This window comes from Mauremys reevesii, linkage group 18, assembly GCF_016161935.1.
Source record: "Mauremys reevesii isolate NIE-2019 linkage group 18, ASM1616193v1, whole genome shotgun sequence".
In the NCBI taxonomy this organism is placed as follows: domain Eukaryota; kingdom Metazoa; phylum Chordata; order Testudines; family Geoemydidae; genus Mauremys; species Mauremys reevesii.
In genome coordinates, this window is record NC_052640.1 from 2,700,703 (window position 1) to 2,713,447 (window position 12,745).

Below are 12,745 nucleotides of genomic sequence, written 5' to 3' on the forward strand. Positions count from 1 at the left end.
CACTGGGCTCACACACAGTCTCTGCAGCAGGCTAAATGCAGGAAGGCTTTGTGCTGATAGAGCCTGGGTCTGAATGAGAAGAGTGCTGGTCCAGTTCTGCTGCCAGGCGACTCCTGTCTGCCAGCATTCCACTTCTAGTAACGGTTCTCACCCCAAGAAAACTGCCCTCGTTCCATGAGTGTGCCACCCTTTTAATCGGATACCTCTGTCTGAGGGGAGCGAGGGTAATTATCCAGGGACATGGGGGACTCGCCAGCACTGGAAATTTTTAAATCAAGATTGGATGTTGTCCTACAGCAGTGGTTCTCAAGCTTTTTTCATTTGCGGGGCTCTACAAAATTTCAAATTAAGATGTGTGCAGACCCGTTTGGAAATCGTAGACATAGTCTGCAAAGCCCCCTGGGTTCGACGGACGACAGGCTGAAAACCACTCTACAAAAGTCAAATGGTCTGTGTTATGCTGGAGGTCGGACTAGACAATCACAATTGCCCTTGCTGAATGCAGAATCTATCAATAATCATTGTTTACTTTCAGGCTAAGGCAGAAAATCAATTAAGAGCAGAAGGCCACAGTAAGAAGGAAAGACAATTCAAACTAGGTTGGTAATTGAAAATGTTTTTTACCAGTACGAAACAGGGCACATAACATAGTGCTAGGACTTGCTTGTGCTGGTGAAACACCACCCAGATTGGAACTGATAGGATGGGGGGTGGGATTGGCCACGTCCCTAAAAATAAATAAAATAGAATGAAAACCAGAAAGCAACGCAGGGGAAAGCACTCACTGTGAGAGCATCTTTTGGATCTGAAATTATCTATCTAGATTAGATGATCGATCACAAATGTATACAAATCACTTAAGCAGCCTTAGAAATGCAGCCAGCTCAGGGGTGGGATTCAAAAGTTATTTATCAGAGGGGTAGCTGTGTTAGTCTGGATCTGTAAAAGCAGCAAAGAGTCCTGTGGCACCTTATAGACTAACAGACGTTTTGGAGCATGAGCTTTCGTGGGTGAATACCCACTTCGTCAGATGCATGTTATTTAAAAGTATCAGAGGGGTAGCCGTGTTAGTCTGGTTCTGTAGAAGCAGCAAAGAATCCTGTGGCACCTTATAGACTAACAGACGTTTTGCAGCATGAGCTTTCGTGGGTGAATACCCACTTCTTCGGATGCAAGGCTTGCATCCGAAGAAGTGGGTATTCACCCACGAAAGCTCATGCTGCAAAACGTCTGTTAGTCTATAAGGTGCCACAGGATTCTTTGCTGCTTCTGTTATTTAAAAGTTATTTAACAGCACAGAGCAATAGTGCTGAAAACTGGGAAATGAAGAACACTACTCCGCTGAAACTGTAGGGGGCGCTCAAATTCCCAATCTAAATTACTTAAATTATAGTACAAAACCCTCCGCAAGTTTACATCTCACCCCTGGTAAAACAGTGCATGGACCAGGATCACTGATGATTTCATGTGGCCAGGAGGACCTTAGTTTCACTCATTCAAAAGGCAGCTCTAATGCCAAAGTGCTCCCAGCCTCAGGTTGAGGGATGGGTCCAAATGGAGTCTGTACTTAATCACCACCACTGCTTCCTGCAGCTCCTTCGGTTTCCCTGCCATACAAGTAGCACTGATCATGCCTGACGGTGCTTAGTGCGTGAGGATCTGATGAGATCACAGTCTCAGACGGGCAGATGACCTGTGTGCAACACTTCAAATAGCACAGGTCCAGCCCTCTACAATGGAAAAAAAAATTGTGTCAACCGTAGAGCCAAAATATTGAGCAAGCCTGATATAGCCAAAAAGTTTTGCCCTACTCATTGTAGGACAGAGTGGAAAACTGTCCCTCTACCTGAGCTGTGAAATACAGCAGTCTGGATTCTCTGCCGACATCAGCTTCCCAGAGGAGTTTCTCTAACTTGGCATAATTCTGAAGTGAATTAAAATAAATTGAATTAGTCCCACAATTCTGAAGAACAGCATCCACACAGGGATTTAATGCAGGTTAACTAATTATTTCAATATTCACACTTTACATTCATTTAGATTCATTTTCCTGGGTGCCCGTGTTGGGTCTGAGGAGTGTTATGTGCCAGGCTCAGGAAGCCTCTTACTGTCAGACATTGCTCTTACGTAGAACTCTCATCCCAACAAGAGAGAACTGAACAATAGACGCTGCTATTTTTAAGCACACCATTCCAAGTCATTTAATGAACTGGGATCTCAGAGCCTGGCCAGTGGAGTCCCAGATTTTTTTTTTTTTAAGGGAAAGCATTCTTGTGTGGGAGAACACCCAGTGGGGTTGGGATTTTTGGCTTTTGGACTCGGAGAGCTGCTATTAAATTTGTGCAACAAGAGGTATCCAACTATCCATCTTTTTCCACATTCTCTCACACAGTACCCAGCCCCTCGCTTTCTTCGGTTTCCCAAGGGATCAGGGATGGTTACGTTTCCAGAATGCCCGTGCCAGAGGTTTCAAGAGGACTGTTAGTGAGAAGGGAAAACAGGAATATCAGACTTCAGTTCCCTCATGCAAGGTTGACAGTCATACAAAGTGTCTCACAAACACTTGTTAAAAATACCTCCCAGTCCCACGTGAATAGTTGGAAGGCATGTGCTTTCAGAGGTTGCTGATTAGGCTGATTTAGCATTGTGTGCATGCAGGGTGCCCCCCCTGTGTGATCTGGGATGTTTGTAACCATTGCCGAGGGACAGCCAGTGGCTGGGCAGTCTGTGAGACGCAGAGGGCAAGGTGGGTAACATAAGCTTAGGTTGGTGGATGAGCCAAAGTAGGGTTTAAAAGCTGCTCGGCAGCACTCAAGAGGACAGCCGAGCCTCGGCGTTTCCGCCAAGTGAGTGCAGCCGTTTGCTCTCAGGAGCAAAGAATGGGCCACAGTGCTGCAGCTGAGTGCTCTAAACTGTTGCCTTGCCAGTGAATCCCAGTGCACCAGCCTCAACAACAGCTGCTGATCACGTATCTGTCTAGCAGAGTGACCCTGGCCTGGGGCACCCTCCAGCAGCAGGCTGCAGTGTGACAGGTGTGTCTGCCTCAGTTTCCCCTTCTGTTTGCCCATGAAAGGAACAGTCTGTCAGTGTCCAACACAAAGCACCACCTCTGGGCATAATTTATGCATTCACACCAGTGCAGTAGTTCCCTCCCAACCCTTGCAGTAAAACCATTCTTGACAAACCCACTGTAAACATAACAGATAGAACAGCGTCCCCTTTCCCCACTTCATGGGCAACTCCTCCAGGTCACCCACCCAACAGTCAGAAGCAGCACGGTGTCGTCACTTCCTTCTGCCCCTGACCCAGGGCCGCAGTCTCCAGGCCTCCCTGCCTGAGAGTGACCAGTCTCCATGCAGCTCTTCACTCAGGTTTTCGCCCAGAGGGCTCCCCACAAGTGCTGCTTCCCAGACCTCCACACCTGCGAGTCCTGCCCCTGCTCAGGGGATTGACCCTCCTGCAGCAAACCTCTTGCTTCCAGGCTTGGCTTCCTCTGACCACACTGGATCTGCCCTTTTCCCAATGGCTACTGCCCAGGGAGTCCCCATCTTTGGTCAGTTCTCACCAACACTCCTGCTACAGCTCCCATCCAACCTCAGCTCCCTCGCCTAGGACTCCCATGCAGCTCCTGCCAGCTCTTCCTTACTGCTCCCTGTGTCTCAGCCTCATTCCTGTGTCTGACTCCTCTACGAGTCTCCAGGTCTCCTTTCTTCTAGGGCCCAGATGGCCTCTCCTAAGCCTAACAGGAGTGCGGGGGGATCAACAGAGCAGTCCCAGGTGCACTGGCCTCTTCCCTCTTCCCTAATGAGTCAGTGTCACCTGCTGACATTGTCTCTCTCACCCTGATCCTGGAAAAGTACTAAAAAGAACAAAACACCCTTAGCATAGAAAACAATGAGTCTGATTTTCTGTTGCTCTGCATTCGGGCCAGCACTTTCACCAGCAAATCAATGCGTCCCAATCTGTCGGAAGAGACACCCCTTGCCCAAACACAAGACAGACTAAGAGTGGAACGAGAGGCACAGCGAGATTCTGAGTCACCGAGCATGTCGGGGTGGAGGCAGGAACAGAGGGCAGCTCTCCCGAGTCCAAATCTCCAACCACTAGGCCACGCTGCTATGTTTATCACTTGCATAGCTGTTCTGATTCAGCTCTGTTGCCAATTCACATGTGGGGTAGAGATCTGTTCACACATTTATCTAGTATATTTTTGGGCTTACAAGCATAACAAAAAGCTATAATTCTTTTTAAAGCAGCAAACATCACTAGGATTGAGCTCAGTCATTTCATCTCATTCATTGTGGGGAAATAGATTTATTGGAGTAACAGGTGCCGCTAAAACTCTTTCCCACTAGATGGCTCTAAGTGTGGCTTTCTTGGTTGACAGATAAAAAAGTCTCAGCAACTTTAGCCTAAATACGATGAAACTGCATTAAATTGTAACGCCTGATGGTAAGTGGGAATATTACAGGAGCACTATTAGCAGCAAAAAAACAGAAGCACTGAAGAGACACTGAGGGAGGTTCCATTTATAGCCATGGTTTGGATAGTCTGCCTCCAACGATCACCAAGGTTTCTGTAGACGCAATTTCATGACGGAAATCAATGTATTAAAAGGGACATTGTCAGATTGAAATCTAGTGAACTTCAAAATATGATTTAAGAGCATTTTCAGTTGCTATTCCTGCAACAGCCTCACGCTGCCAAATTTTGTGGGTTTATAATCATATTTTCCTATTCACTAACATGTTTCTGTGTGCCCTATATAAGGGCCACAGATGAAAACGGGAAACCACCTGGTTGACTGCACAGAGGGAACAGTGAAACTGACAGGCTGCAAAATCCCATCAAATGCACAAAGACATAGAATTGTTTGAAAAATGCCATTTGATTTCAAAGAAAATTTCAAATGCAACATCAACAAAGAATCCTGTGGCACCTTATAGACTAACAGACGTTCTGCAGCATGAGCTTTCGTGGGTGAATACCCACTTCTTCAGATGCAAGTGACTTGCATCTGAAGAAGTGGGTATTCACCCACGAAAGCTCATGCTGCAGAACGTCTGTTAGTCTATAAGGTGCCACAGGATTCTTTGTTGCTTTTACAGATCCAGACTAACACGGCTCCCCCTCTGATACTTGACTCAAATGCAACATGTTTTTTTGGAAGTTTCAGCATTTCCAATAGATTTAAAACTAAACCCTTTTTCCCCATCTTGTTTCATTTCAAATCACCATTTTTATTTGGGTTTTTTCTGAGAACCAAAACAAAAATTTCAATTCAAAATGGATATTTTCATTTTGATTTTTCCCCTTCCAAAAATGTCTCTAAAATTAAGTGTTTTCAAGAAATGTAACTGCTTTTTATCACCAAAAAATTTCATCTAGTTGTAGAAAACCCACTGCTGAAGCGAGAAGTGGTCTCCTATCACTTTCAGTGTTTGCAACCAAGGTTATAATCTTCCCTGGAGAACTGTAAAGCACTATGGACACTTACGATCTGACAGGCATGACTAGCCCATGTTGGGCAGGAAGCACACACAGAATGGGACCCACTGTGTCAGTTGTAGCTTTCCTTCTAGCTTTTGTGGGAAGTGTGCCTGCAGTTTTTGACTAGCTACAGGGAATGAATGAATAAATAAAATAACCCCTTAGCTGCAGGGGTAGCAGCGCATCACTAAAACCTACCCTGGGCCCTTAGACTGTAGAAGAATTGTTTGCAAAAACTGGATCTGTGCCCTTGCCTAGATAACGGCATGGTGCGTGGTAGAGTAATAGCCCCCTGGCGGCCCAGTGGTGACAGAGCTCCCTCGGAAACAATGGCCCTGGTTAAACCAGCCTCTCAGACGCACAGCATAGGCTCTTGTTCTCTACTAAATATCTCTTGGTTTGCTCCCCGCACAGCAGGAAGATAATGCACCACACCGGCCCAGGAAAGCAGCTGCTGGCAGGGCTATCTCTTGCTGCATTTTGACAGATGGCGTCAGCTGGAAAGCACTTCCAACTCTTGGGGTGCAGCCAATCAGAGCCAGGAGAGAGCACAGCCCAATTAGCAACAGAACAAGCAGATTTTTTTTACCTTCGGAAGGAGTGGGATAAGCTGCATGAGACTTGCCCGGAGGAGCAGGGACCCCCCATCAGCACTGGGAGGAGTCCCCAGAACAGAAACACAAAGTGCCCCCTCTCTTTCTGGGGTAGACCAGCCCTCCTTTCTCGGGTACAAGCCCCCGACCTGCAGCCCCATCCGGCTGGATCTGGGCTGCCCCCACGCCTTTCTTCTTTTTTTACGCATCTCAGCTGGGGCCTGTCATTTAAAAAGCCTCCATTGCCCCTGCCCCAGCTCCGCTTCCGATCCAATTACCTACACCTGCCTAGGAAAGTGGGCAAAGAGCTGCATCCATACCTAACTCCTCATAGCTTGCTGCTCCAAAACCACAGCCTCGCCCCGCTGTTCTCACCTACCGTAAGCAGAGCCTTGGGAGTGCAGGATGTTGGCGAGGGCAGTGCCTGAGGCCTCGTCTCTCTACATTCGCATTTGGGGTTCCGCTTGGTCAGGTTGTCACCAGTCTCGCTCGGTTTAGCGTGCCCCAGGGGTCTCATTCCAGGGCAGTGACAAGAGGGAGTTGTTCTGAAGGAACCAGGCTCTTGAAGATCATCGGCATTTCCCGCCATTTTGTTACTCTGTAGCCTTTCACAGTGATATTTTGGGCAAGGGATTTTCAGAGGCAAAGTTCTGTCTGTACTGCAGCCTCTTGGATGGCAGAATTTGTCTCTGGTAGCTCTAGGTGTCTCTGACTAAGCTGTCTGGAGGCCTCCAGGGACCTGAACAGATAGGAGAAACCTCATCAACTTTGCCCATTACGTTTCTGTAAATCAGCTGATTTTACCACTTGGTGTATGAACCGGAACCGAAGACTTGATGTTGGTGAACTCCTTTGTGCACGTGCGTTATCCAGGCACTGCCCAACCCAACACACGTCTCAAATAAAGGCAGAGGAGAGGCGATAAAACCCTGACAGGAGCCGAAGGCATGGGAGGAAACTCAGCCACGGTGACACAGAAGCGTTGCATTTTGGGCTGCTGTCTCAAAGAGTGCAAAGATGAGAGTAATCCTCACATGCCTGGAGACTGGTAGGGCATTCACGACATGTTTGTGCAGCTCCTAGCACAACAGAACCTTGATTTGGCTAGCCTCTAGGCCCTACTGCCATGTAGACGTTAGATTATGTCCCTGGAGTCTCAGCGTAGGGGAGAACCAGGGAGACGAATGCAGAGAGGAGGCCAGATCTGTAATAAAAGCAGTGTGGAGCACATCCAGAGGGTCACAAAACCCTCCTGAGGGAATCCTCTATCTTCCAATCGATACCATCCGATCAGTCACTCTCCTGTGCAGGGAAGGCCACACTGCTATGCGAAGGGGCCTTCCATATCCACTGCAGATGCTGACAGAGCCACCCTGGGAGTTATGCATTTCCCTGCAGGGAAACCAGGCCGTCATCCTGCCACATTAGAGCTGTGGAAGGAGCGTTCTCCTCCTGATGAGCCAGAAAGCAGGTTCCAGGAGAACGAAGGAAGTGCTGCTCTAAAATGATGGAGTGAGCAGAGAAGTTGTCTGGGCAGGGGCACACACTGTGTCTTCTGGTGGGCGGCAGCTCTTTGGGCTTGTTAGTGGTGGGGAAGGGAAACTGGAGCACCCCCCCCCACCCCGTCACCTCTGGAAATCCTGAGCAGAATTATCCAGAGAAAAAGGCATGCAGGGCCTGTACCCTCAGTGTGCAGAATTCCAGGGTTCAGCAGGGCGAGAGAGACAGCAATCTGAGCACAGTTCTCCCGTCCCAAGGAGATGGCACTGGCTCACATTGCTGGCCCTGTGAAGCATCAGCAGCATCTGCTTTAACTATACTCCACAGAAGAGAACAACAGCCTGTTGGGATCAACCTGGGGACTGAAGGACTCAGGGTGGCCAGGAGGAAGGGAGAGGAGTAGCTAAAGAAAAGTCACCATCCCCCTATGCACTGGTAACCTGAAGTCTCAGTGATGGGCCCATAACCAATCATTCTCTCTGTCATTCCTTTAAGGGCCTTCTTTTTCACGAGATTTTACTTCTTTCCTCCAAGAAATACTGAGATGAAAGCGGTAGAAGACTAAACAAAGACTCCAGGCTTCCAGGAGAGGGTGCAAAGCAGAGTGAGGGAGAGTGGGCGGGACACTGCCTTTATATACCTGATGTGACTGGCAACCATCTAGTCTCCTGCTGCCTGGTAGGGGTGGAGTTGATATGGAGCATAGTTTTATGGGAGAGTAGAAAAGGGGATGAATTGCTTCCCAGCTTGCCAAGGCAAATACCATTCACAAAGAATAAGGCGGTCTCTTTGCCCTGGAAAGCACAGCAGAGGGATCATGACCTCAGTCTCATTGCACAGGCGCAAGCATGTAATGCTTCTGTAACCGTCTCCAACTCTTCTCGCCCAAAACATTTCTTTAGGAGGATCTAAAAATCTGCCTTACCTTGAGTCATGGTGTCCGTGTGCCCAACAGGCCAGTGTACCCTTATCTTGAAAAGCTCATGCAGTCTTATTTTATTTTTATTTTTTTAAAAGCTGGAAAGAATGAAACACAATAACATGCTCATGTGATTTTTTTTATTGGAATTCTCTTTGCATGAGAGCAGTTGACCAACACACAGAAGCAGCTTAGCTGTTCCAATTGTTAAAAAAATAATAATGGTAGAATTAACTAAGTGTGGCACACCACATAAACTGCCGAGGACTGTAAACTGTGAACACACAGTCTCTGTGGAAGATACTACTTCAAACGTGCACTAGTAGTATATCGATGAGGTATAAAACCTCCTTCTTCACAATAAATATGAAAAGAGCAAAACATATAAAACAAATGTTTCTCAGATACAATATCTAAAGTTATTTACAGATACTGGCTTTTCTTACCATTAAATCACACGTTGAAAACAGGTTCTCTTTCCATTTTTTTAATCACTCATTGCTATTAATGTAAATCTGCTCCTCTACTGCTGCTTCTGAATTAAGTCACAAAAATAAAGTGAGTAAGAAAATGCCTCTCTCAGGAAGTTCTAACTTTATTCTGTTTTTCAGGCTGCTTTTATTTGCACTAGCTCACCTCACCTGCTCAGTCACCTCTCTCATCTAAGAAAGAAACAAGTCCATGTTTCAACAGGGAAAACTTTATCCTTCCACTGTACTCAGCTACAGCCTCATCCCAAAACCCCTTTATGCACCTCCCCATTCTGCTGCCTACTAAGCTAGAATGGAAATAAAAACACGTCAGGAAAATCCTGATGCCAAGGTACAATCTACCCTCTGGTGCAGGACTTCAAACTCAAACCTCTCGATAGTATAAAGAAGTGTTCTGCTCTGGTATGTCTGGGCTTAACTGAATTGGAATCAGTTCTATCGCCCTCACGGTGCATTTAAGAGAGGGCTTCAGAGAGAAGCTTTATAACGGCAGCAGTGCATACCTCGCCGTGGCCTAATCTCTCTCTGTGGATGCTCATGAGGCAGGACTGCTCAAAATTCTGGTTTGCTTGATAGCAAATCAATAGCAATTAAATGTGGTCAAACAATTTAAGACTGGGAAAATGGAAAACAAAACAAAAACAATCAAACCAAAGAAAAGTCGTTACCCTTACACAGTGCTGTCTCCAGCTCTGAATAAAGCACTGGTGCTAGTTTGTTAATGAGAAGAAGAGGCTTAGGTCCGATGGTGGGTAAAAGGAACATTTGATGGTGAGCTCTCCATAAGCAAGATGTTATTTAATGAAATACTAAAGAGTGCGTACTTGAATCTTCCCAATACATGGAGATTAAAAACATATTCTTTTATGCGGCAATGTATTCCTCAAAGCGTAGATGGCATGCTTAGAGATGGGCGAGTTTTAGCAAATGAGTTATTTGACAAATTTAGCCCTATTGTCTGTTAGTAAATTATCCACTACTCAATCATAATTTTACAGAATTGTCCAATAGTCACAACAGTTTGTGAAGACAGAAGTCAAGTCAGCCAGTAGTTTAATTGCAAACTTCTCACTATAGGTGAAATGCATTCCCGGAGCAGGAGGGGCCACCAAGACCCATGTGCCACTTAAAATACAATTTAAATGCCATTTTGAAGGTTTCAGTGGGAGTTAAGCAGTACCATTTCAACTTATGAGCGTTTGCTAGCTGGTCACCTATGTTCCATGATACTATTTCTGTTTCCTGACTGGATGATGTAAGCTTTCTGAACAGGATAAGTCCCTTTATCTGTTCACAAACAAACTGCGAACATTTATAACTCTTCATATGGTTTCCATGACTAAAGTGGCTGAGACAGCACTGCCACTGTAAAGCCTCTTGTGATTATTTGTGCTAGCATTTGTAACAGTTTCCTTTCCATGAACATTCTTGAGAATAAAACCTCGCTCACTGGAATGTTCAGGAATAAAAGGAATAAAAGCTGTGAATACCAGCAAACTGAGCTGGTGGGTTTTATTTGCAAGAATGTTTATATGATGCTTCATTCACTCAGCCATTGCATTAAAGAGATGATCTAGGAAACTGCAAAAAAGGGTGTGTTTTTATTTTTACAATAAAATGGTAAACTGGACAGATTGTTACTGAAATTAATTTGACTTTATTTATGAAAAACAGAATAAAGCTGTTCGATTCTATCTGAAAGGAACTGCCATCTCTTTAAATAACAAGCTATACAGATAAGGAGCAGGAATTTTATGGAATGTCACAAGTTGAAGAAACATATGGATAAAATAAATAATATAAATTTTTTTTTGTTAAAATAGAATTCTTGGTTTTATACCTACACAGCATAGCAACCTTTACATTAACAAAATAAAGCTGAGTCTGTGATGATTAGTTTAAAATAAAATAAAAATACAATTTAACAATAGTATTAAAACAGCCAATGTTCAATAAATGACAATCCACATAATATGTACATCATGGAATACAAATCAACAGGAAACACAAAATTAAATCATTTGCAATTTGTGCAGACATTTGTATATATATTTTCTCTATATATTTTAGATATTTTCCATTTTGTACAATATTACAAATTAAGAAATACCATACTTTTAAAAAATAATATTTTCAGGGTTTTTTAGCTTGTAGAATTATTGACTCATTTCTTAAAATAACACAACTAGAATTCTTTACTCTCTACAGCACAGTTCAAAATAACCTGTCCCCATAAGTATTTAGATGGGAATTTTAGAATTAAGGTAACTGCATAACCAATATTTGCTGTGTGGGAAAAGTAAAGAAAGTGATTTGTGCACATCTACACAATGTAAAAGTAAATGATATTAAATAGGAATGTAGTTTTTAGCTGTCTGTACAACAGCCAAAGAAAATCACAACAAACACAGAGCTCCAGGTACTTCATCTTTCTTGAAGAGTTTACTAATATTTAAGGCCTCAACCCTAAAAAAGTAAAATATACGAGTAACTTTATGCACATAGGGCTTGATCCTACGTTCCTTTAAGTCAATGGCAAAACTCCCATTGACCTTAATGGTGCTGCTGAATCAAGTCCAAGTAACTTCAGCAGGAGTGTTTATGTGCTTAAAAGTTTGTAAGATCAGGGCCTAAATGAACTGATTTCTTTATTTGTAGCACCAAATGCACTATATGTCCTGTAATCTATGTATAAGACTGTGAATAAATGTATATTGATAAGAACAGTGGCAATATTACTGCCATATTTTTTTATTTTTTCTTCAGGGAATGGTGGCGGGAGAGAGAGAGCTCTGTCACTTCACTGAAATTACAGGAAGCTTGAATGTAACTGAGCTAAGTAACACTCCACATGCCGAATTCTGGAGGCTGGGCCTACATACAGGAACAGTATGGTCCACGCATGTGCTAAACTCACACAACATGCTCAGTGCCATTGTTTTTAAAACCTAATATAAGAACGGCCATCCTGGGTCAGACCAAATGTCGTTCTAGCCCAGTATCCTGTCTTTCGACAGTGGCCAATGCCAGGTGCACCAGAGGGAATGAACAGAACAGGGAATCATCAAGTGATCCATCCCCTGTCGCCCATTCCCAGCTTCTGACAAACAGAGGCTAGAGACACCATCCCTGTCCATCCTGGCTAATATCCATTGATGGACCTGTCCTCCATGAACTTATCTAGTTCTTTTTTTAATCTTGTTATAGTCTTGGCCTTCACAACATCCTCTGGCAAGGAGTTCCACAGGTTGACTGTGTGTTGTGTGAAGAAATACTTCCTTTTGTTCGTTTTAAACCTGCTGCCGATTAATTTCATATGGTGACCCCTAGTTCTTGTGTTATGAGAAGTAAATAATGCCTTATTTACTTTCTACACACCTGTCATGATTTTATAGACCTCAATCATGTCCCTTCTTAGTCGTCTCTTTTCCATGCTGAAAAATCCTAGTTTTATTAATCTCTCCACATATGGAAGCTGTTCCATACCCTTCATCATTTTTGTTACCCTTTTCTATACCTTTTCCAATTCCAATATAACTTTTTTCAGATGGGGCAACCAGATCTGCACTCAGTATTCAAGATGTGGTCATACCATGGATTTATATAGAGGCAATATGATGTTTTCTGTCATGTTATCTATCCCTTTCTTCACAATTCCCAACATTCTGTTCGCTTTTTTGACTGCTGCTGCACACTGAGTGGATGTTTTCACAGAACTATCCACAATGATTCCCAAGATGCAAGATCTCTTT